Source organism: Bufo bufo, chromosome 8 (genome assembly GCF_905171765.1).
Source record: "Bufo bufo chromosome 8, aBufBuf1.1, whole genome shotgun sequence".
NCBI lineage: Eukaryota > Metazoa > Chordata > Amphibia > Anura > Bufonidae > Bufo > Bufo bufo.
Genome location: NC_053396.1, coordinates 136,064,324 through 136,085,807, shown reverse-complemented (window position 1 = coordinate 136,085,807; position 21,484 = coordinate 136,064,324). Strand labels below are relative to the sequence as shown.

The 21,484-nt window shown below is 45.3% G+C and overlaps 1 protein-coding gene across 1 annotated transcript in view; it reads right to left on the bottom strand.

Moving 5' to 3' along the window:
- RNF128 (ring finger protein 128) overlaps positions 1 to 21,484 on the bottom strand; it is an 87,607-nt gene that overhangs the window by 34,079 nt on the left and 32,044 nt on the right. The window lies entirely within an intron of this gene.

Here is a 21,484-nt window from a genome sequence, read left to right as displayed (position 1 = left end):
GAACCCCTCTTGCGGCGCCAAAACAGCTGTGACCCATCAGGTCAAGAACTCCACAAGACCTCTCAAGGTGTCCAGTGGTATCTGACACCACTATGCAGCAGATCCTTTAAGTCCTGTAAGTTGTGAGGCGAGGCCTTCATGGATCAGACTTTTTTTTCCCAGCACATCGCACATATACTTAACTGGATTGAGATCTGGGGATGCTTTGAAGTCAACATCTTGAACTCTTTCTTATGCTCCTCACACCATTCTTTATGTGGTGCAAATGGTCTGCAACAATGTTTTAGGTAGGTGATATGCGTCAAAGTAACATCTACATGAATGCCAGGAGCCAAGGTTTCCCCAGCAGAACATTACACTGATTCTGTCAGTCCTGCTTTCTTCCCATAGTGCATCCTGATTCCAGCTCTTCTCCAGGTAAGCAACACACATGCGCCCAAACATCCAATATGATGCTCATATGGCCATTATAGGCACTTAACAGTGGTCAGTCTGGGCACTATAACCAATCTGTGGCTAAACAGCCCCATACACAGCAAACTGCAATGCACTACCCTGTTCAGTCACCTTTCGTCAATAGCTAAAACTAACTATTTCAAGCTTTTTGTTTGATAGTAGGTTTTCTGTGGATCAGACAAGATGGGCTAGCATTTTATACCAATGTGCATTAATAAGCCTTGGGTATAACGTGGGCATCCTCCCTTGTAGGCAAGTACTAACCACTGCATATTGGGAACGCCCGATAAGACCTGCTATTTTGGAAATGCTGTGACCCAGTCATCTAGCCATCACAGTTTGGCCCTTGTCAAAGTTGCTAGGATCCTTATGCTTGCCCATTTTTCCTGCCGCCAACAAATTGACTTGAAGAACTGACTGTTGGTGCCTAATATACCCGACACCTTGACAGTTTCCATTGTCCCAAGATAACCAATGTTATTCACCATATCTGTCAGTAGTATAATGTTGTGACTGATGGTTCTCAACTCTCTACATGGTCTACAACATTTATCCCTTCACCGCTAGTGGAAAAATACACTGCACTGCAGAAAATCTGGCTTATGTATACAAATTACATTAAAAGAAGCTCATTATTAAATGTCATCTTACAAAAAATAGTTTTTGGAATACCTATTTAGCTTATCTGAGGTCACAATGTTTTATGAACCAGTCTGAAATATCAGCATTTTCTAAGAAAATTTAAACCTTGCTGGCCTTTGCAGATTTCCCCTCAAACAATATCAATTACTTTTAAAATAAATATGAAGAGGCAACAGAGGCCAACAGGAATACATAGAGGGAGAGCAGTAGTGTACCATGAATCAGTTGCTTAAAAATGTATTAGAGAACGTCTTGCTAACAGTTTTGTAAACCACCTAATCTGAAAATCTTGTTTTCTTGGCACATACACGCTTGGTCAAATCATTTTGCCAACAGCTATTGAAGGTATATAGGCACCTTCAGGAAACCATTTTGTTGGTGTGTAGAGATAACACATTGCTTTTATAGTTTTATAATTTGGCATCAGTCTTAGAATTTCAGAGAATTTTCCAGAGCACAAGGGAAACATCCAAATCTATCCATGACCTGCAGGTAAAAGAACAGTGAATACACTACTAAGTACCACAGAGCATGCATTAAAGTGGAACTGTCATGTTTTCATAAATTTTAGCATACGTTACTGCTGCTGCAGCAGCATTATGCACAAAGCAACCTTTAGTTTCTTCACAGGTCACCATTTTCCTTGAGTTGTTCCCTTAGTTACGGCTGTTTTAACCCCTACAATATGAAGATCTTCTCAAGATGGCTCCTCTGCCAGGTCTCTGAGGTCAAAACTGCCTTCCCTCACTTCACATACACACTTGCTGTAGCCAGCAGCTTCCCGCCAGCCAATCAGATTGGATTACTGAGAGACACGCCTCCTCACTCTGACGTCTAATGCAGGTGTGCAATGCCCCTCTGTCTTCTGTTTATACAAAAGGGAAGACAGACAAGTCATAGCAACCATCTTTTAAAGGGACCAGTGGAAAGGGACAGGGGACATTGATGAAAGCTGTTATTATAAGGCAATTACGGATCTTTTGACAATCATTGACAGACTAAATCAGGTATACATGCCTAGCTCTAATAAACTAGCAAATAAAATAAACAAACACACTTTAATATGAATGGTAAGACAAGCAATCTCTGTATGCTTTAAGTCAAAAACAAAATGTTAGATATTATTAGTTTAGGTAGCTTGCTGGGTAACAGTTCGAAATCGGGGCAGAGGGAAGAGTGCCAGGGAGGCTAGCCCTGATCTGACACACCCCAACAAGTTTGCAAGGTTGGCAGATGAGGGGGATGTCAATTCAGAGAGCACTGCTGCAGCCGAACACTCCAGTAAGCAGGGGACCAGGAGAGCAGGCCAGACAGGTGCTGGTAGTGGGAGACTCAATTATTAGGGGTACAGATCGGGCGATCTGTCACAAAGACCGGGATCGTTGAACGGTGTGTTGTCTTCCTGGCGCTCTAATTCGACACATCGCGGATCGGGTTGACAGATTACTGGGAGGGGCTGGAGAAGATCAAGCGGTTATGGTCCATATCGGAACCAATGACAAAGTTAGAGGTAGGTGGAGCATCCTAAAGATCTTAGGGATTTAGGTCAAAAGCTTAGGGCAAGGACCTTAAAAGGTAGTATTTTCCAAAATACTGCCTGTACCACGAGCCACACAAGAAAGGCAGCGGGAGATTAGGGAGGTTAACAAGTGTCTCAAGAACTGGTGTAGGAAGGAGGGGTTTGGGTTCCTGGAGAACTGGGCCGACTTCTCTCTCGGCTACAGGCTCTATCGTAGGGATGGGCTGCACCTCAATGGGGAAGGGGCAGCTGTGTTGGGGGAGAAAATGGCTAGAAGGTTGGAGGAGTGTTTAAACTAGGGACTGGGGGGGGGGGGGTAATTACGTTATAGGAGGGGGAAGATAGTGCAGATAGAGACCGGGGGAGGAAAGGATGGAGGGACTAGAACAGTTCAGAAGGAAAAGGTGTAGGGTAAAAAATATACATAAACCTCCTAAATGTATGTATACTAATGCCAGAAGCCTGACTAATAAAATCGGGGAACTGGAATTAGTGATGTGTGAGGAGAACTATGACATAGTGGGAATAACAGACATGGCTGGATGATAGCTATGACTGGGCAGTTAATGTACAAGGTTACAGTCTGTTTAGAAAGGATCATCAAAACCGGAGAGGGGGAGGGGTCTGCCTTTATGTAAAGTCCTGTCTAAAGCCCACAGTCCGAGAAGATATAAGTGAGGGACATGAACATGTGGCGTCACTGTGGGTAGAAATACATGGAGGCAAAAACAATAACAAAATACTAATTGGAGTTTATTATAAACTACGTAATATACCAGAGTCCACAGAAAATCTACTACTAAACGAGATAGACAAGGCGGCAAATCATAATGAGGTCGTTATTATGGGGGACTTCAACTACCCAGATATAGAATGGGAAACTGAAAGCTGTACATCTCATAAAGAAAACAGGTTCTTGGTAATACCCAAAGACAATTACCTTTCCCAAATGGTTCAGGACCCGACTAGAGGGACGGCCATACTGGACTTCGTATTAACCAATAGACCTGACGGAACAACAGATGTGCAGGTCAGGGGACACCTGGAAAATGGTGACCATAAAGTAATAACTAGGGATGTCCCGATACCACTTTTTTAAGACAGAGTACGAGTACCGATACTTTTATTTAAGTACTCACCGATACCAATTATGGTGTGGTAATGTTTTTACAGCAAATTCTAATTTAATCATAGGGGAGATTTATCAAACCTTGTACAAAGAAATAGCGGCGCAGTTGCTGATAGCAATGAAAAAAATCTAAAGCTGGAATTTGGTTGCTATGGACAACTGCTTTACTTTTCCTTTGTACAAGGGTTAATAAATTAATAAATGGGCATATGAAGGGAGAGAATGGGCATATGCAGAGTTTCCTAACCAGCGTTGCAAAACTACAACTCCCAGCATGCCCGGACAGCCTTTGGCTGTGCAGGCATGCTGGGAGGTGTAGTTTTGCAACAGCTCGAGGCACACTGATTGGGGATCACTATTATATGCCCATCCCCCCCACCTTATTTTATTATTCACCGTTTGTCTAGTGTAACGTGAAATGGAGAGAAATTAACAGAATTTCTCCTCCATTTCATGCACCACACCCACCTGGCCTGCTGCAATCCTTCCTATGCAGATGCACCAGAGTACTGGGAGGAAGTGGCTTCAACCTTCAACTTCCTCCCAGTGCCAGTGTTCCGGCAAAACGGATCCGGCATTGTAGTCAGACCGCAAAAAAAAAATATAAAAAAGTGAAAAAAAATAAATGCCAGATCCATTTTTCTGGGTGACAACGGAAAGGCGGATCCAGCATTTCAATGCATTTGTAAGACGGATCACAAATGCCATCAGTTGGTATGCGTTTTGACGGATCCGGCAGGCAGTTCCGGCGCCAGCATAATGAAGGCGACTGAGTAGTCACAGACTGTAGGAGTGCTTCCAGTCTGGTAGATCCTTGGTGACAACCACAGCAGCCATCATCACAGCAGTCACAGGGGTTGTCACCCACTTTCCCTGAAGTTCTCAATGCCAGCTCCTCCCACTTCTGCTCTGGATGGCTCCGCTTATGAGAGGCAGTTATTGGCTGTCACCCAGCTTTCTCAGAATCAGATGCGGCTGGCAGACATAAGACTGGACTGCAGTACCTGGGCTCCGGCAGCTCCTGCCATCTCTCCACCTCCGGCCCAGCTTCTTGCAGTCCCCTGAAGATAATATCCAGAACCTCAGCCAGAGGCGGCCTCCTCCTGCCGCTGCCAAGCCAGCACGTCCCCAGGTGGATAATATCCACTGCCATCCCCAGGTCTGTGCGTAGTTGACATGAAACCGCATGGAACGTGAAACACCGCCGCAAAGAAGTCCCGCCCACACGCCGATCAGCTGGGAGCAGCGCCACCGCCGCCCGGAAGGAGATGGGACACGCCGCCACCTCCACCGCTGATCTGGGCCATGAGGTATCGGCGACATTCGCACTAGTACAAGTACTCGTGCAAATGTCCGGTATCGGCCCCGATACCGGTATAGGGACATCCCTAGTAATAACCTTCCAATTATCATTCAAAAGAGCGTTTCTACAGGGAGGAACAAAAATACCAATTTTAGCCAACTAAGATAGGCCATAGGCCTAACTAACTGGGACAAAGTCCTCAAAAATAAATAAAATACAGCCACAGAATACAACATTTTTAAAAGCATCCTAAAAGCTCATTGTGAGAGGTACATACCGTATGGGAATAAAAGGTTAAGGAACAAAAAGAAACCAATGTGGATAAATAGAACTGTAAAGAAGGCAATAAATGACAAAAAGAAAGCATTTAAAACAGGAGAGTAGTGAGGAAGCACTGAAAAACTATAAAGGAAAAAAAATGGAATATGTAAAAAACAACTAAAAGCAGCAGCCAAACTAGAGACCAAGAGATTAATTGCCAAAGAGAGCAAAACTAACCCTAAAATGTGCTTCAATTATATAAATGGTAAAAAGTATAAATCTGAAGGTTTCGGCCCTTTACAGAGTAATGAGGGGGGAGTCGCAGAGAGCGACGAGGAGAAAGCAAAACTATTAAATATTTTTTTCTCCACTCTATTCACTGAAGAAAATAAACTGTCAGATGAAATGCAGAATGTAAAAGTAAATGCCCCATAAAAAGTGCCCTGTCTGACCCAGGAAGAAGTACAACAGCGACTTAAAAATTATAAAAATAGACAAATCGCCAGGACCGGATGGCATACACCCCCGTATCCTAAGGGAATTAAGTAATGTCATAGCCAGACCCTTATTTCTGATATTTAAGGACTCTATACTGACAGGGAGTGTCCCACAGGATTGGCGCATGGCAAATGTGGTGCCAATATTCAAAAAGGGTCCAAAAACAGAGCCCGGAAACTATAGGCCGGTAAGTTTAACATCTGTTGTGGGTAAACTGTTTGAAGGTTTTCTAAGAGATGCTATGTTAGAGCACCTCAATGAAAATAAGCAAATAACGCCATATCAGCATGGCTTCATGAGGGATCGGTCATGTCAAACTAATTTAACCAGTTTCTATGAGGAGGCAAGTTCTAGACTTGACAGCGGCGAATCAATGGATGTCGTATATCTGGACTTCTCCAAAGCATTTGACACTGTACCGCATAAAAGGTTAGTATATAAAATGAGAATGCTTGGACTGGGAGAAAACGTCTGTATGTGGGTAAGTAACTGGCTCAATGATAGAAAACAGAGGGTGGTTATTAACGGTACACACTCAGATTGGGTCACTGTCACTAGTGGAGTACCTCAGGGGTCAGTATTGGGCCCAATTCTCTTCAATATATTTATTAATGATCTTGTAGAAGGCTTGCATAGTAAAGTATAAATTTTAGCAGATTACACTAAACTGTGTAAAGTAATTGACACGGAAGAGGACAGTATACTACTACAGAGGGATCTGGATAGATTGGAGGCTTGGGCAGAGAAGTGGCAGATGAGGTTTAACACTGACAAATGTAATGTTATGCACATGGGTAGGGATAATACAAGTCACCAGTACATACTAAATGATAAAACACTGGGTAACACTGACATGGAAAAGGACCTAGGAATTTTAGTGAACAGCAAACTAAGCTGTAAAACAAAAACAAAAAAAACAAACAGTGTCAGGCAGCATAGTCCTGCCACTTTACAAATCACTGGTCAGACCACACATGGAGTACTGTGTACAGTTCTGGGCTCCTGTGAACAAGGCAGACATAGCAGAGCTGGAGAGGGTTCAGAGGAGGGCAACTAAAGTAATTACGGGAATCAGGGAACTACAGTACCCTGAAAGATCAAAATTAGGGTTATTCACTTTAGAAAAAAATTAAAATAAAAAAAAAACAAAAAAAAAAACACTTGACTGAGGGGAGAGCTAATTACTATGTATAAATATATCAGGGGTCAATACAGAGATCTCTCCCATCATCTATTTATCCCCAGGACTGTGACAAGGGGACATCCTCTGCGTCTGGAGGAAAGAAGGTTTGTACACAAACATAGAAGAGGATTCTTTACGGTAAGAGCAGTGAGACTATGGAACTCTCTGCCTGAGGAGGTCATGATGGGGAGTACAATAAAGGAATTCAAGAGGGGCCTGGACGTATTTCTGGAGCTTAATAATATTACAGGCTATAGCTACTAGAGAGGGGTCGTTGATCCAGGGAGTTATCTGATTGCCTGATTGGAGTCGGGAAGGAATTTTTTATTCCCATTAAGTGGGGAAAATTGGCTTCTACCTCATAGGGTTTTTTGCCTTCCTCTGGATCAACTTGCAGGATAACAGGCCGAACTGGATGGACAAATGTCTTTTTTCGGCTTTATAGAGTATGTTACTAGGTTATTGCCATTTCAACATGTTCCGTGCCTCATACGTATGCCAGGAATTCTAATTGAGATAAGTTACATTATTTCCCCTCATGAACTGTAATTAGAGGGATGGTTTAAGTTTCTGAATCACGATGCAGTAGTCCAGGAAAGCGTAGACTTCTGTGTTATCCATCTGAAAAATTACATTTCATAGCATGGAAATTGGATTTCTTTTTCCACAGTCAGTATGATATCATTTGCATTTCACTTTCAAAATCACTTAAAGGGGTTGTCTCACTTCAGTAAGTTGCATTTATCATGTAGAGGAAGTTTATACAAACCACTTACTAATGTATTGTTATTGTCCATATTGCCTCCTTTGCTGGCTGGATTCATTTTTCCATCACATTATACACTGTTCATTTCCATGGTTACGACCACCCTGCAATCCATCAGTGGTGTTCATGCTTGCACACTAAAGGAGAAAGAGTCAGCCTCTCTGGTGGCCGGGACCATGGGAGCTCACATAGGCTAGTGCTTCTTCCAAGCACGTGGTCTGTAACCATGGAAACGAGCAGTGTATAATGTTATAGAAAAATTAATCCAACCACTAAAGGAAGCAATATGGATAATACATTAGTAAGTGCCTTGTATTTGTAATGCCCCAGAGTGGCATTACCACTTCTACACCCTGCTACTATCTCTAATGGGCTAACAAAACGTCATTGTCTATATTTTGTTCAGGTCCTATACACTGTGCATTTCTAATGTTTGTAACCGTTATGTCCCCATGTAATGTGCCTGGTTCACCATCAGGTGGCAGCAAATATGGCAGAGCTACATTTAGATAGAATGGAACCTTCCATTCTAAAAACCCCTCTGTGGAGAAGTGGGCAAGTCCTACTTCCTGCAGGAAGGGTGGGGACCAGTTCCTAGTCAGTTGGAGCTTACCCCCTGCTTGAGGAAAGGTGTGCAGGGCACATCTCTGCTGGATGTGCCCAAGCTAGCCAAAGCACCCTAAGCTCTGCTGGCCATGGAGGCCAAAGCTTAAAGCCTCAGAAGCCAGGTGCATAGTTCCCGGTCATAACTTAAGAGTCAGACTACAGAGAGAAGGTGCAGCAGACAGAAGCAGCACAGTTATACAGCCAGCCTGTCAGTACAGCAGAGCCAGAGAGAAACAGATGTAGCAGAGACGAGTTTGCCTGCCAGTTTTAATGCTAAAGCTGCTGGGACAAAGAAAGTCTGTAAACAGTGTTTGAGAAGGTTTATTCAAGTAAGGCCTCATGCACACGGCCATTGTTGTGGTCCGCATCAGAGTCGCCAAAATGGACCCATTTACTCCATTCCGTGGCCCCGCTAAAAAAATATAACATGTCCTATTCTTGTCCACGCTTTGCGGACAAGAATAGGCATTTATATTGAAGGCTGTCCGTGCCGTTCCGCAAATTGCGTAACGCACACAGACGCCATCCGTGTTTTGCGGATCCGCGATTTGCGGACCACAAAACACACCATGGTCGTGTGCATGAGGCCTAAAGCTGCTGTTCAACTTCATCTCAAGGTCTGGACTAAATTTTTCTTCCAATCCCTCAATCATTCCCCCTATTTATTGCTTCGGAGCCAAAGGCTGGGGTCCAGCCATATCCAGGTAGGAGCACTGTGACACACAGAGACATTTTAGGCCGCAACATACCACTCGGCATTCCTACACCTGGGCAGAGTTATAGGAAGCCCTAGGGGGAGGCGTGCGTTGCATATTAACTTTCTCTACATGACAAATGCCACTTGCTGAAGTGAGACAACCCCTTAATTGCATAAATCAGAGCTCTTAGAGTGGATCTCTACTCACTGCAATGCAAAGTAATGTAGAAGTCAATGCATTTTCACTGCTAGGCTGTTGAATTTTGTTTGGTGTGACAGAAAAGGAAAGGGCAGAGACTCTGCTTCTTTATGAAACACAAGTGACCCTCCGACTTAATGGTAGCACTGCAGCTGCTAGAAAGGGATCTGTAACTTAGCTACGCAGCTACAAGAGAAAGATGTAGATATTACTTAGTGTTGGTCGAGCACCAAAGTGCTCGAATAGAACACGTCGGGATGCTCGGGTACTCTACCGAGCACAATGGAAGTCAATGAGAGAACCAGAGCATTAAACCAGGCACCCCCTGCTCTAAAGAGGGGATGGTGTCTGGTTCACAGGAAAAGATCAGAAATTTATGGAAACACCACTGAAATGGTTCGGGAACAGCATGGGGAGGATGTCTGGATGCATCTTGGACTCCCAGGCAGTAGCGTGCCCAGGGTGTTTGGCACCCGGGGCGGGTCATTTCTCTGGCACCCCCCAATACTTGACCACATACCTCTTACATCCAGGGACATCTCCTGTCATGTAGACCTCCTCTTTCCTCTTCTCCTCCGTTAGACCGCCATGAGAAATTATTTCAGCCGCATCTCGTCTCTACAGAGTTTGTAACAGACACGTTAGATTTCTCAATTTTTCCCATCAACCTCTCCATCCTGGTGTCCCCACAGTGTCATCCTGCTGCCACCCCCAATACCTGTGCCCGTTGTGCCCCCCCAATGCCCCAGGTACTATACTGCTGAAAAAAATAGTGACCCTAATAGACATAATTGGAGTCCTTTATCAAACTGGTGTAAAGTAGAACTGGATTTCCAAAAGAGCTGTCAAAAATGAAAGGTGGAATCTGATTGGTTGCTATGGGCAACTAAGCCTGTTCTACTTTGCACCAGTTTGATAAATGACCCCAAATATTCCTATAGTGTCTACAGCAGCTATAACGTCCCCTAGAATGCCCCCAGTAATAATAATAATAATAATACCCTATATTGTGCTCCAGGTAATAATCCCTCTATAGTGTCCCCAGAAATAATAGACTGGCCTCTACAGTGCCTCCCCAATAGCAATGCCCCCATGCTGCCCCCACACGGTAGTGTCCCCCACGCTACCATCCCTCCCATAATAAATTGCCCCCCCCATTGTACCACACAGTATCCCACCATATTCCCCCCCCCACGTCCTCCTGTGTGCACCCCCCTCATGTCCCCCCAAAGTTGGCACATAAAAAAGGAAACCCTAAAAGCTAAATACTTACCTGCGCTTGCTTGCAGAGTCCCGGCACTGTGCTGCCGAGTCCTGGCACAGGCGCGCGATGACGTCATCACGCGCGCCTGCGCCGGAATTTCACTACCGCATAGGCTTCAGGCCTAGTTGGCCTGAAGCCTATGGCGGTGATCGGCGGCGGGGCAGGGAACTATGCGCTCCGCTCTCTGCCCTGCCGCAGTATGCGGGACTGGGTCAGGGGTGTCAGCGCTTCAGCAATGAGCGCTTCCATCTGTATTGATGGAAGCACTCTGCTTCTGGGCCCGCTGGCACCCCCGTCAGAGCTGGCACCCGGGAGAAGTTCTCTTTGTAGCGGGGGTCGAGAAGGGTGAACAACCAGTAATCTGTGTTCGCCAAAATGCGTACAACGCGAGGGTCACAGGAAAGGCAACCTAACAAAGTCAGCCAAGTGTGCCAGAGTCAAGTCAGCTAAGACTTTGCGGTCCTCATCAGGAGGATGACTCTCGATCTCCTCATCCTCCTCTACCCATCCACACTGGAATGGAATAAAACTTCCATGGGTACTACCCTCTTTAGCGGAGGCAACGTCTCCTGCTCCTTCCCCCCCCTTCCTCATAATTCAATTTGCGCCGAGAAGACGAACGGAGGGTGGTCTGGCTATCACCCTGTGTACTGTCTGCCCCCATTTCCACCTCTTCCACATGCAAAGCGCCTGCCTTAATTGTGAGCAGTGAGCGTTTGAGTAGACACAGAAGTGGGATGGTTACACGGATAATAGCGTTATCGCCGCTCACCATCAGTGTTGATTCCTCAAAGTTGCGTAAAACCTCACAGAGGTCAGACATCCATGCCCACTCCTCGCTTGTGAATAGCGGAATGCTGACTGGAAAGACTACGACTATGTTGCAGCTGGTATTCCACTACTGCCTTCTGCTGCTCACAAAGCCTGGCCAACATGTGGAACGTGGAGTTCCAGCGCGTGCTCACGTCGCACAACAGTCGGTGAGCTGGCAATTGCAAGCGCTGCTGCAGCATTGCCAGACCGGTGGAAGCTGTCGATGACTTGCGGAAATGGGCACAAACGCGGCGCACCTTCACCAGTAGCTCAGGCAAATTGGGGTAGGTTTTGAGAAACCACTGAACCACTAGGTTGAACACGTGGGCTAGACATGATATGTGTATGAGCTTGCCGAGCTCCAAAGCAGCCACCAATTTACAGCCATTATCAAACACAACCATGCCTGGTTGTAGGTGGAGTGGCTAGAGCCACAGCTCAGTCTGGTCCCTTATCCCAGCTCTGTGGCGGTGTGCTGTTTGTCACCTAAGGAGATCAGTTTAAGCACGGCCTGTTGCTGCTTCCCCACGGGAGGAGGAGGAGGTGTTGGGCGCAGAGTAATTTATTAGACTTTTGACATAGGTGGATTTGTGTAGACTGACTCTGCAGTGACCTTTATGTTCTCTTTTGGAGTATCAACTGCCATTATATTTATGTCTATGTATTTGTTTGTATTCATTAAAGCTTAGATTAAGCTATGTGGAGGTATTTTTGTATTGGAGGGTATTTAAATTTGACCTCTATTCCAAATGCTACCATAAAGCTTCCTTTTGTTGCACCCTAGTGCACATGGGCACATATTTCTCATTAAAAACAATGGGAAGCATTATTTGCACTTCTTCAAGCAGTTCTATGACTGTTCCCCATTAAATTGAAAGGAAAAAGGGGTAAACTACATTGATGTGTACTTAGGGAGCATTTTCTTTCTTTTGTACCTTGTCCACATGATTACGTTTATGTTCAGACATGAGATTTGTTGTAGATTTTCACCCATTTGGACTTTGCCACGGAATCTGCTACGTCTACCCATAGCTTGAAGGGTTTTTTCAAGATTTTAATATTGATGATCTATCATTATCGGTGGGGGTCCAACACCCGGGACCCCTGCCGATCAGATGTTTGAAAAGGGGCCTGCAAGCACCACGGCCTTATTGCAGCTTTGCCTAGGCCATGTAATGACACGTTCATCTGTCACGTGGCCTAGGAGCAGCTCAGCCCTATTCAAAAGAAAGGGGTTGAGCGCGATATCAAGGACAGCCGCTATGCAATGTATGGCACTGAGCTCTGTAAAGCCGTGAGAAGGCTGCTCTGGTACATTCTCAAACACCTGATCATCGGAGGTCGGACCCCCACGATCAGATATTGATGACCTATCCCGAGAAGCAGTATAAAAACCTCAGAAAACCCTTTTAATGGTTGTTCCTATCAGACATTTTGGTTGATGGAGAAAGTTATCAAAAATGATCAACAGGATTTTGACTTTCAGCCATAACAGCGCTAGTTTTTCTGGGTGTGAGGAGGTATTCATAAGAGCATGCTATTGCCACTTTCAAGTGGCCCAGACTGGCTTCTAGTCAGAAACCACAGCTATGGAAAGTCTTTAGTTTAGATTTCTTCTATTGACCCTTGACAACAGTGGAGCAGCATAGCAGGAACAATACAGGCGATAGTTATAGCTGGAAGAAGCCATGAAGAAATTCTTGACCAGATGAAGAGGCAAGATAAAATGGAGTACAGTAATTGAAGACCATTGAACCGATAAATTAAGGCTGGCACGTAGAACGTCAGATAATGAGCTGGCATAAGATTTATCAAATTTATTAAAAAGCTTACAACTCCTAATATTTTTGGTGCGTTTGTGCCAGAAACTGAAATCTACTCCCAGTGTCATGCTTTAAGCCTCATTCACACATCAGTTTTTGGGTCAGTGGTTTTGAGCCAAAACCAGGTGCAGATCTGTCTTATACCTTATGTCTGTGGAGGCTCAGAACCTGGTTTTGGATCACAATCACTGATGGAAATCACTGACGTGTGAATGAGGATTTGTTCACACATCAGTGTTCGTTCATTGATTTCAATCAGTGATTTTGAGCTAAAACCATTTGTGAGTTTAAACACAGAACAGGAGCAGATCTTTTCCTTATACCTTTTCTCTTTTAAGGATCCAATCCTTGCTTTGACTCACAATCACTGATGGAAATCACTGACCAAACATTGACGTGTGAATAAGGCATTAGGGCTCATGCACACAAACTTATTTTATTTTCTTTCTGCGTCCATTCCGTTTTTTTTTTTTCGTGGAACCATTCATTTCAATGGACACGCAAAAAAAACGGAAGTTACTCTGTGTGCATTCCGTTTCCATATGTGTCCTCCACAAAAAATACATACGGTCATGTGCATGAGCCCTTAGACTGAGGAGAAATATAATATAAAATATATAAATTATTTTATTTTATTATAAAGGGGCCGTTTCACACGAGCTAGTCCATTGCAGGAATCGCGCTCCGTGTGTGAGTGTGATCCTCCGCTCTGGACTTGCAGGAGCGCACGGCATTATCATGATTTATAATGCTGTGTGTCTCTGCATGGCCTTTTTTCCACAGAATCATAGTGACTTAAAGCTGTCAGTATGATTCTGTAGAAAAAGGCCATGCAGAGACACACAGCATTATAAATCATGATAATGCCATACGCTCCTGCAAGTCCAGAGCGGAGGATCACACTCGCACACGGAGCGCGCTTCCAGCAATGGACTCGCTCGTGTGAAACAGCCCTTAGTCAATGAGTAAAATTGTGCAACCAGGTATGTAAAAGGCAATGATGCAAGAAGAAATGCAGGTTAGTGAGAAATGTCACCTAGTTGGCTTTCAAAGAAGTTGGTTCTCTTCAGAACAATATTGCCACATAACATGAACATATAGTACGTTTTATTATACATAATGGGTGGATCGAGTTTTTCAATCCATTCATTGTCACATTACAATTAAGTAATTAAAGGGGAAGGGTAGTAGAAATGTGCTTGTGAACTCTGCGTTCCCTAATGTATTCACCAGGTGTTCCTGGTACAGCAGATCGGATTAACCGTGGTTATTCTAAGAAATCTACTGGGAGCGGATACTACGAGCAATATATGCAAGTGCTCGCCTTTTATATAAACCGATTGATTAAGTGAGTTAGAGCAGTAGATACCCATCAAGTCATGCTTGCCATTAGCTATATATCACTTAGCTGAAAAACCATGGTCTAGGCCTGTGATGGCTGACCTTTGGCACTCCAGCTGTGGTAAAACTACAACTCCCAAGATGTACACTATTGGTTGTTTTCAGAACTCCATAAGAATGAATGGAGCACGCTGGGAGTCATAGTTTCAACAAAGCTGGAGTGCCGGAGGTTAGCCATCACTGGTCTAGGCCCTTCTAGATTATATTATGTCCTACAGCAGTAGCTGCCTAGCATGTGTGTAGTGTACGGGAACTGTAATACCCGTCACTACCAAAGTGTCACTTGGTGTGCTGTCATCCCTCCTAATTATGGGAAGTTGCTATATGTCAGTTTTATAAAATGCCATGCAATGTTATGTATTTTCCTGTTACTGAAACTTGCATGTACAGGCTTGCTAGGGGTGTCATTCCAGCTCTTAGGCATTAGAGGGAGCTAGGGAGCCCTAGTTTATATAAGGCCCAGACAAGGAAGGGAAAGTCAGTGTAACCTGATCTAGTGTGGAGTGCAGAAGCAGTCTAGACTAGAGCTCAGAAGTTTCTAGAGCCTGAGGAAGCATGGAGAGACAGAGGCAAAGATCAGGAAAGCAAGAGGTACTGAGAGAAACAGAGGAGGTACTTATTTAAGCCATAATCAAGGATATAAAGCCAGACTTAGGTTAATGGGCCTTGGTGAAGAATTGCTACATTCCAGGATCAGACAGAGTTAGAGTGCAAGCTCCTTTGCTGCAAGTCCTGTGTTCAACACTCTGTAATTACCCTGCTGTACTGAATTGCCTGCATCGACCGAATTGCAAAATCGACTGTATGCTGAGGAACTGCATTTCCTTTATTGTCTCTGCTTGGAAAACCTACTAAAGTTTGAGTTCTGTTTTAATCCTACGTTTCCTCAATTTATTCCTGCATCCGCAAACGGCGTGCCACCGTTTACTTGGCACTGGCGTCACGAACTATTTCTAATTCTATACCTGCCCTTGCAGAGAGTCAGCTGTACCAGGTTAGTGTATATTGCACTACTACACTCAGAAACACCTACTACGCACAACTTGAGTACACTGCACCTCTCTTTTGGCGTCACGAACAGGATACGCACGCTTTCTAGTGCAAGAAGCGTGAACTTTGTGCCTTATACCGTTGCCCTGTGACCAAAGTGACAATTTTCCTGTTTTATTTAAGTGGACTTTGTGGACTTAAAATCATACCCAAAGTGTACCAAAAACCTCTAAAAAGCGCTGTGCAGTGTTGCGCTACCCAGAGGAAGAAAATCGCCGCATTGGAGTGTGGTTTTGTGGACTTTAAACATTCCTGCTTGCTGTCAGTGAATAGACAGCGTTTGTACCTAAAGATGGCCGCTGAGCTTGCTGAATTTACTGCTGCGTCACCTTCATCCCGAAAAGGCGGGAAAAGTTGGCGCCTTTCTGAGAAAAAAGCGTGAAGAAGGTCAAGGGCAGGCGCCACGGCTTATCTGGACATTTGCATGTCTGCCAGAATGGACACCGCCTTCCCTATACTGGAATACCTGGGGGGCGGCTCCCCAGTGCAATGGGAGGAGCTGGCTACTCTAATTGACGCGACCCTATCGCTCTCCTCAGTAGGATCGAGCATGTTGGATTGTGAGCAGAGTGTTGCTGCAGCGTCCGTACCTGAAATTAAAAAGATGACTGACATCGGTGTAGAGCCAGAGGAGGCTCCACCGGCCTACGCTCCGGGACCGGAGCAACCCGCCTGCCGCACAAGGGAGAAAGAACCCGAGCCCTACTATGGCTCGTGGAGGGACTTTTTCCAGCCATCTTTCAAATGGTCTTCCCTGATGGCGGAGATCCGAGAGGCCGCTATCAAGCGGAACACAAAGACTAAAATCGTCTATGAGGAACTGACCAAGACCATACATGAGAAACATACGCACACCCAACCCCGCCTGGAAAGGAGAAAGGGAGTGGTGCTGTCGTTTGACAAATCCCGTGGCTACGGGTTTATTCAGGACTATCTAACTGGCAGAGACCTCTATGTCAATCGAAGGTCTGTCAAAAGAGACTACCTCCCTTCGTACCAGCACAGCCTCCGCGAGGGAGAGGAAGTGGAGTACACCCCTGCCGAGAGCCTGCGAGGCCCCTATGCGACTGCTGTGACCCGTCCGAAGCGAGGACCTGAGGATTGGGAGGCAGAAGAAGGAGAAGACTACTCTGGCTGCGAGCGAGAACCTGAACGCTCTCCAGAGCCGGCCCATCATGCCTTTCAGGAGCGGAGCTCCTTCATTGGGCCAAATGTCTTCTGGCAGCCAACCGTGTTGGAGAAATGGGTGAGCCCCTATCCTTCCCCCGAGCTGCCTCGTCGGGAGAAGACAATATCTGAGCTGGAACAGTTAAAAGGACTTAGTGCTACCTTTCAGAACATCCGGATGGGACGGAGACCAGACGCATCGCCAGTACCTGCAAAGGCCGAGTCCGCGCCATCGATAACTGTACCTGCGCCGGCGGCGCCAGCAGAGGACAGCGACTCCGACACAGAGAGCATCGGTGAGCAGATCGTCCGGCTGGAGGAGAAGTTGCGGGAGTTGCGCAAGACATACACCGCCAGGATCCAGACGCCGCCGAGGAAGGATGAGGTAAGGGTGCCTGTCACCACCCGCCGACCGCCTTCTGTTGTCACCGCTCCGTCAGTGCCCCAGACCAGAGCCCCGGACCGCTTGCTGCGGCGGTGCCAAGCACGTCACACCCTGCAGTGATCATGCCAGGGCCGGCACGGTCCATCAGAGGGTTCACCCCTAGGCCTATGGGGCCAATACCTATTAGGGGCCCCTTTACCCTACAGCTGCCCCCTGATACAGTTATGTGGGCACACCCTCCTGTAGAGGAATACTACAGACGATACTTGCCAGCAGAGCCAAGTGGTTATGATGTGCCACCGTGAATCAGCCTGCTAGGCCTTTGATTTATTTCTTCTGAAGTTTCATGTTAACCCTTCCAGGACAGGAGTCCTATGTTGCTGGTCCTTTGTTGCGGCTGCCAGTTTGTCCACGGCTCAGTGGTAGGTGTTGACCACTGAAATTACAAAGTCAGCAAGGCCAGGCTTGTTTTCCAGGACCCCCTGCCTGCTTTTGTACCCCACACCAAGTTGTGCCTGTTCCTTTGTTGCACCTTTTACCCTTCACCCCCTTATCAGGTTGATCAGGGGTTTTACAGCACTTTTCTTGCTGTCATTTTATTGTGCAACTTCATACAAAAGTAATGTGCCCAGAGATGGACTCCACCGCATGAGAGCCTCTGTGATTTAATAAGAAATAACCTGGGTACGGACTCATGTTTGTTATTTGAGCCTCCAAGAACTTTTATACCGTTTTCTACTGTTCTATCATGGACTTATTCATTGTCATGGACTATCCTGGTTATAATGTTACGCTGTGCCAGGTCAGCGCCCCCGTTCCATTCATTATCCTGAGAGAAGAGAACGACGCCCCTTGTCACTACCCTGCACCTTTGCCAATTGGACCTGATGTAAATGTAAATGCAGATGAATTACATGTATGTATGCCTGCATGTCTCTATTTTCTATTTCAGGTAGAGATTCCAGTTGGGCGACCCAAGATGGAGTACGAGGTCGTACTCAGCTTAAAGCAGTGGGGTATGTAGTGTACGGGAACTGTAATACCCGTCACTACCAAAGTGTCACTTGGTGTGCTGTCATCCCTCCTAATTATGGGAAGTTGCTATATGTCAGTTTTATAAAATGCCATGCAATGTTATGTATTTTCCTGTTACTGAAACTTGCATGTACAGGCTTGCTAGGGGTGTCATTCCAGCTCTTAGGCATTAGAGGGAGCTAGGGAGCCCTAGTTTATATAAGGCCCAGACAAGGAAGGGAAAGTCAGTGTAACCTGATCTAGTGTGGAGTGCAGAAGCAGTCTAGACTAGAGCTCAGAAGTTTCTAGAGCCTGAGGAAGCATGGAGAGACAGAGGCAAAGATCAGGAAAGCAAGAGGTACTGAGAGAAACAGAGGAGGTACTTATTTAAGCCATAATCAAGGATATAAAGCCAGACTTAGGTTAATGGGCCTTGGTGAAGAATTGCTACATTCCAGGATCAGACAGAGTTAGAGTGCAAGCTCCTTTGCTGCAAGTCCTGTGTTCAACACTCTGTAATTACCCTGCTGTACTGAATTGCCTGCATCGACCGAATTGCAAAATCGACTGTATGCTGAGGAACTGCATTTCCTTTATTGTCCCTGCTTGGAAAACCTACTAAAGTTTGAGTTCTGTTTTAATCCTACGTTTCCTCAATTTATTCCTGCATCCGCAAACGGCGTGCCACCGTTTACTTGGCACTGGCGTCACGAACTATTTCTAATTCTATACCTGCCCTTGCAGAGAGTCAGCTGTACCAGGTTAGTGTATATTGCACTACTACACTCAGAAACACCTACTACGCACAACTTGAGTACACTGCACCTCACCATCCCAAAACTGCAACCCCCAGCATGCCCTGATTGCAGCAGGCTGCGAGTTCTAGTTTGGTGACCACTGGGAAGCCACAGGTTGGACAGTGTCCTGCATGATCCTAGTGGCAAGAGACTGTCAAATATCTAAAATTATCCTGATCCAAAGTTTAAGAGCAGGTGAGGAATCCTTATCCATTATCATGTCGACGTCTAGATGGTCATAGAATTACACCCATGGAAACTTTTACTGCACGTCCATAACGGCAGACGGACATTTTCACACAAACAGCTGATCCAAGAATAATGTTTATTAAAGATGTTCAGGGGCTCGGAGCATTAGTGTCAGGTCCAAGAACGGCCGGAAAGAAGAATCAATGATTTCTTGAATAAATCAGAACAAATGTACCCTTTCATCCATCAGCAGGAAAGTACCTTGCTAATAGTCAGGCCAAATAACCCTACAGTAGATGAAGCCCACATACTGTAAATAGACTTTAAAGGGGGAGGGGGGGGGGTACACCAATCAAGCTTCAATTTTAGGTTAATTACACCTAAAATTAGTTTTATTATTCTACTTGATCCATGTCCTTTCATTTATATTACACTGAGCCTATATTCACATGACCATGTGCAACAGCTGACCTTTAAACATCCATCAGGCGGCCATTTTCAGAGCCATTTCAGTCTATGGTTCTATTCACACAGCAGTTTTTCTTTTTTTTTTTTAACAGCCTGTGAATAACAGAAGTAAAAAAAATAGCACAGGTCTTATTTTGTCAATTTTCATGGCCCTTCAGCCTCATACAATTGAAAGGGAGCATTTAAAATGTCCGTTTTTCACAAAGGCATCAGCCAAAAAAAAAAAAAAACACCTTTATAAATTGACCTTTTGGCCATCGCGTGAATGTGGCTTGACATGTAAGGAGTTCTCTCCCTGCCCCATAAAATTTAGCTTATCTGGGCTTTTGTAATGCAGGCTCTCATTTGTCTTACTTGGATCCAAACTCTGCTTCGGTTCGGACTGGTACCTCGGAACCGAAGCATAGTTGAGATCCAAGTTTTAAAAGAGTATTTCACTCTAAAAATCAAAATAACAAAGTTATTCACGGAAGTCTCGGGAGAATTCGGGAATAACTCAGTTCGCCGGTGGGAGGCTGTACATTTTAATGCTGTATGGAGACGGATCTCTGTACAGCATTAAAGCGAAGTTTTGAGCGAAGCGACTTTGGATCTAGGATTCGAAGCTTGCTTTACTCATCTCTAACTGTATGTATTAAATATATATATTCTTATTCACACAGATAGTTTTGTGCCTCAATTCTTCACGATTTTCAAGAAATGTATTTTGTGTCAATGACAAGTAACATTTTTGATTACTTGCAGATGCTAAAAACCCGTACATACCTTATGTGGCGGAGTTACTATTGAAAATGTGCCAGTGGATATAGATATGCTGCCACCATAGGTGTATGGCAGCGGTTTTCTCTCCTCTTCCCATTGAATACACATACAGTACATGCTTGGCTGAACTGAATGTGTATGTTATGAGGGTATTGAGATAGATAGCTGGAGGCCGAATGACTGTTCGGCCGACCGCTATTGAGTTTGTGTAGCAGCCTTTAGACTTAACAGTTAGAAGATGTGACAGATTTATCGTGCAGTATCAGCCACTGTGATAAATCACATGTAGTTTAGAAGGCTAAGGCTGGGTTCACACCTGAGCATTTTACAGCGCGTTCCTATGCGCTGTAAAATGCTCAACAGGCAAGAACCAATGATTCCCTATGTGCATGGTTCTCACCTGAGTGTTTTACAGCGTGTACGAACTCGCTGTAAAACGCCCTACGCCCCAAAAAGTACAGGAGCTTCTTTGGGGCGTATGGTCGCGCGTTCCCTTACATAGACTTCCGGGAACACGTGACAATGGGAGTTTGCTTGTTTCCGGAGCCGCGTATGTAAACTCCAGATACATGCGCTCTGTATGCGCGATTTTAAGTACGCTCATGTGTGAACCCAGCGTTCGGCTAGTTTCACACTAGCACTTTTCTATCCGGCATTGCCAGAAGCTACTGCATTGCCGTCCAGCCCCATTAACTATAATGGGGACCAGTGGAGATCCAGCTGCCACCCGGCTAATATGGCGAGAATTGGCCGTCCAAAGTCTCTTCCGCGCAGTGGTTTTTTTAGCCAGCTGATTCTCAGCATACTTGCCGGGTTGTGGACAGATCTCTGCCAGTCTACATTATAGTTAATGGGGCTGGCGGTTATCAGGTAGTGTCGTCAGCGCCAGATCCAGACATCTCTGGCAGGCTTCTTCCTGCCAGAATAGCCTGCCGGGGTTGTCTAAGGCTAGTGTGAAAGTAGCCTAAAGCTGGCCATGCACGTTCAATAGCTGTTGGCCAAACAATCTTTGTCTCCTTCTCAGCTTCCTCATGCACATACACGTCTGGCTTGGTCGAATGTGTAGGTGTATTCTATGGGGAGAGCAGAGAA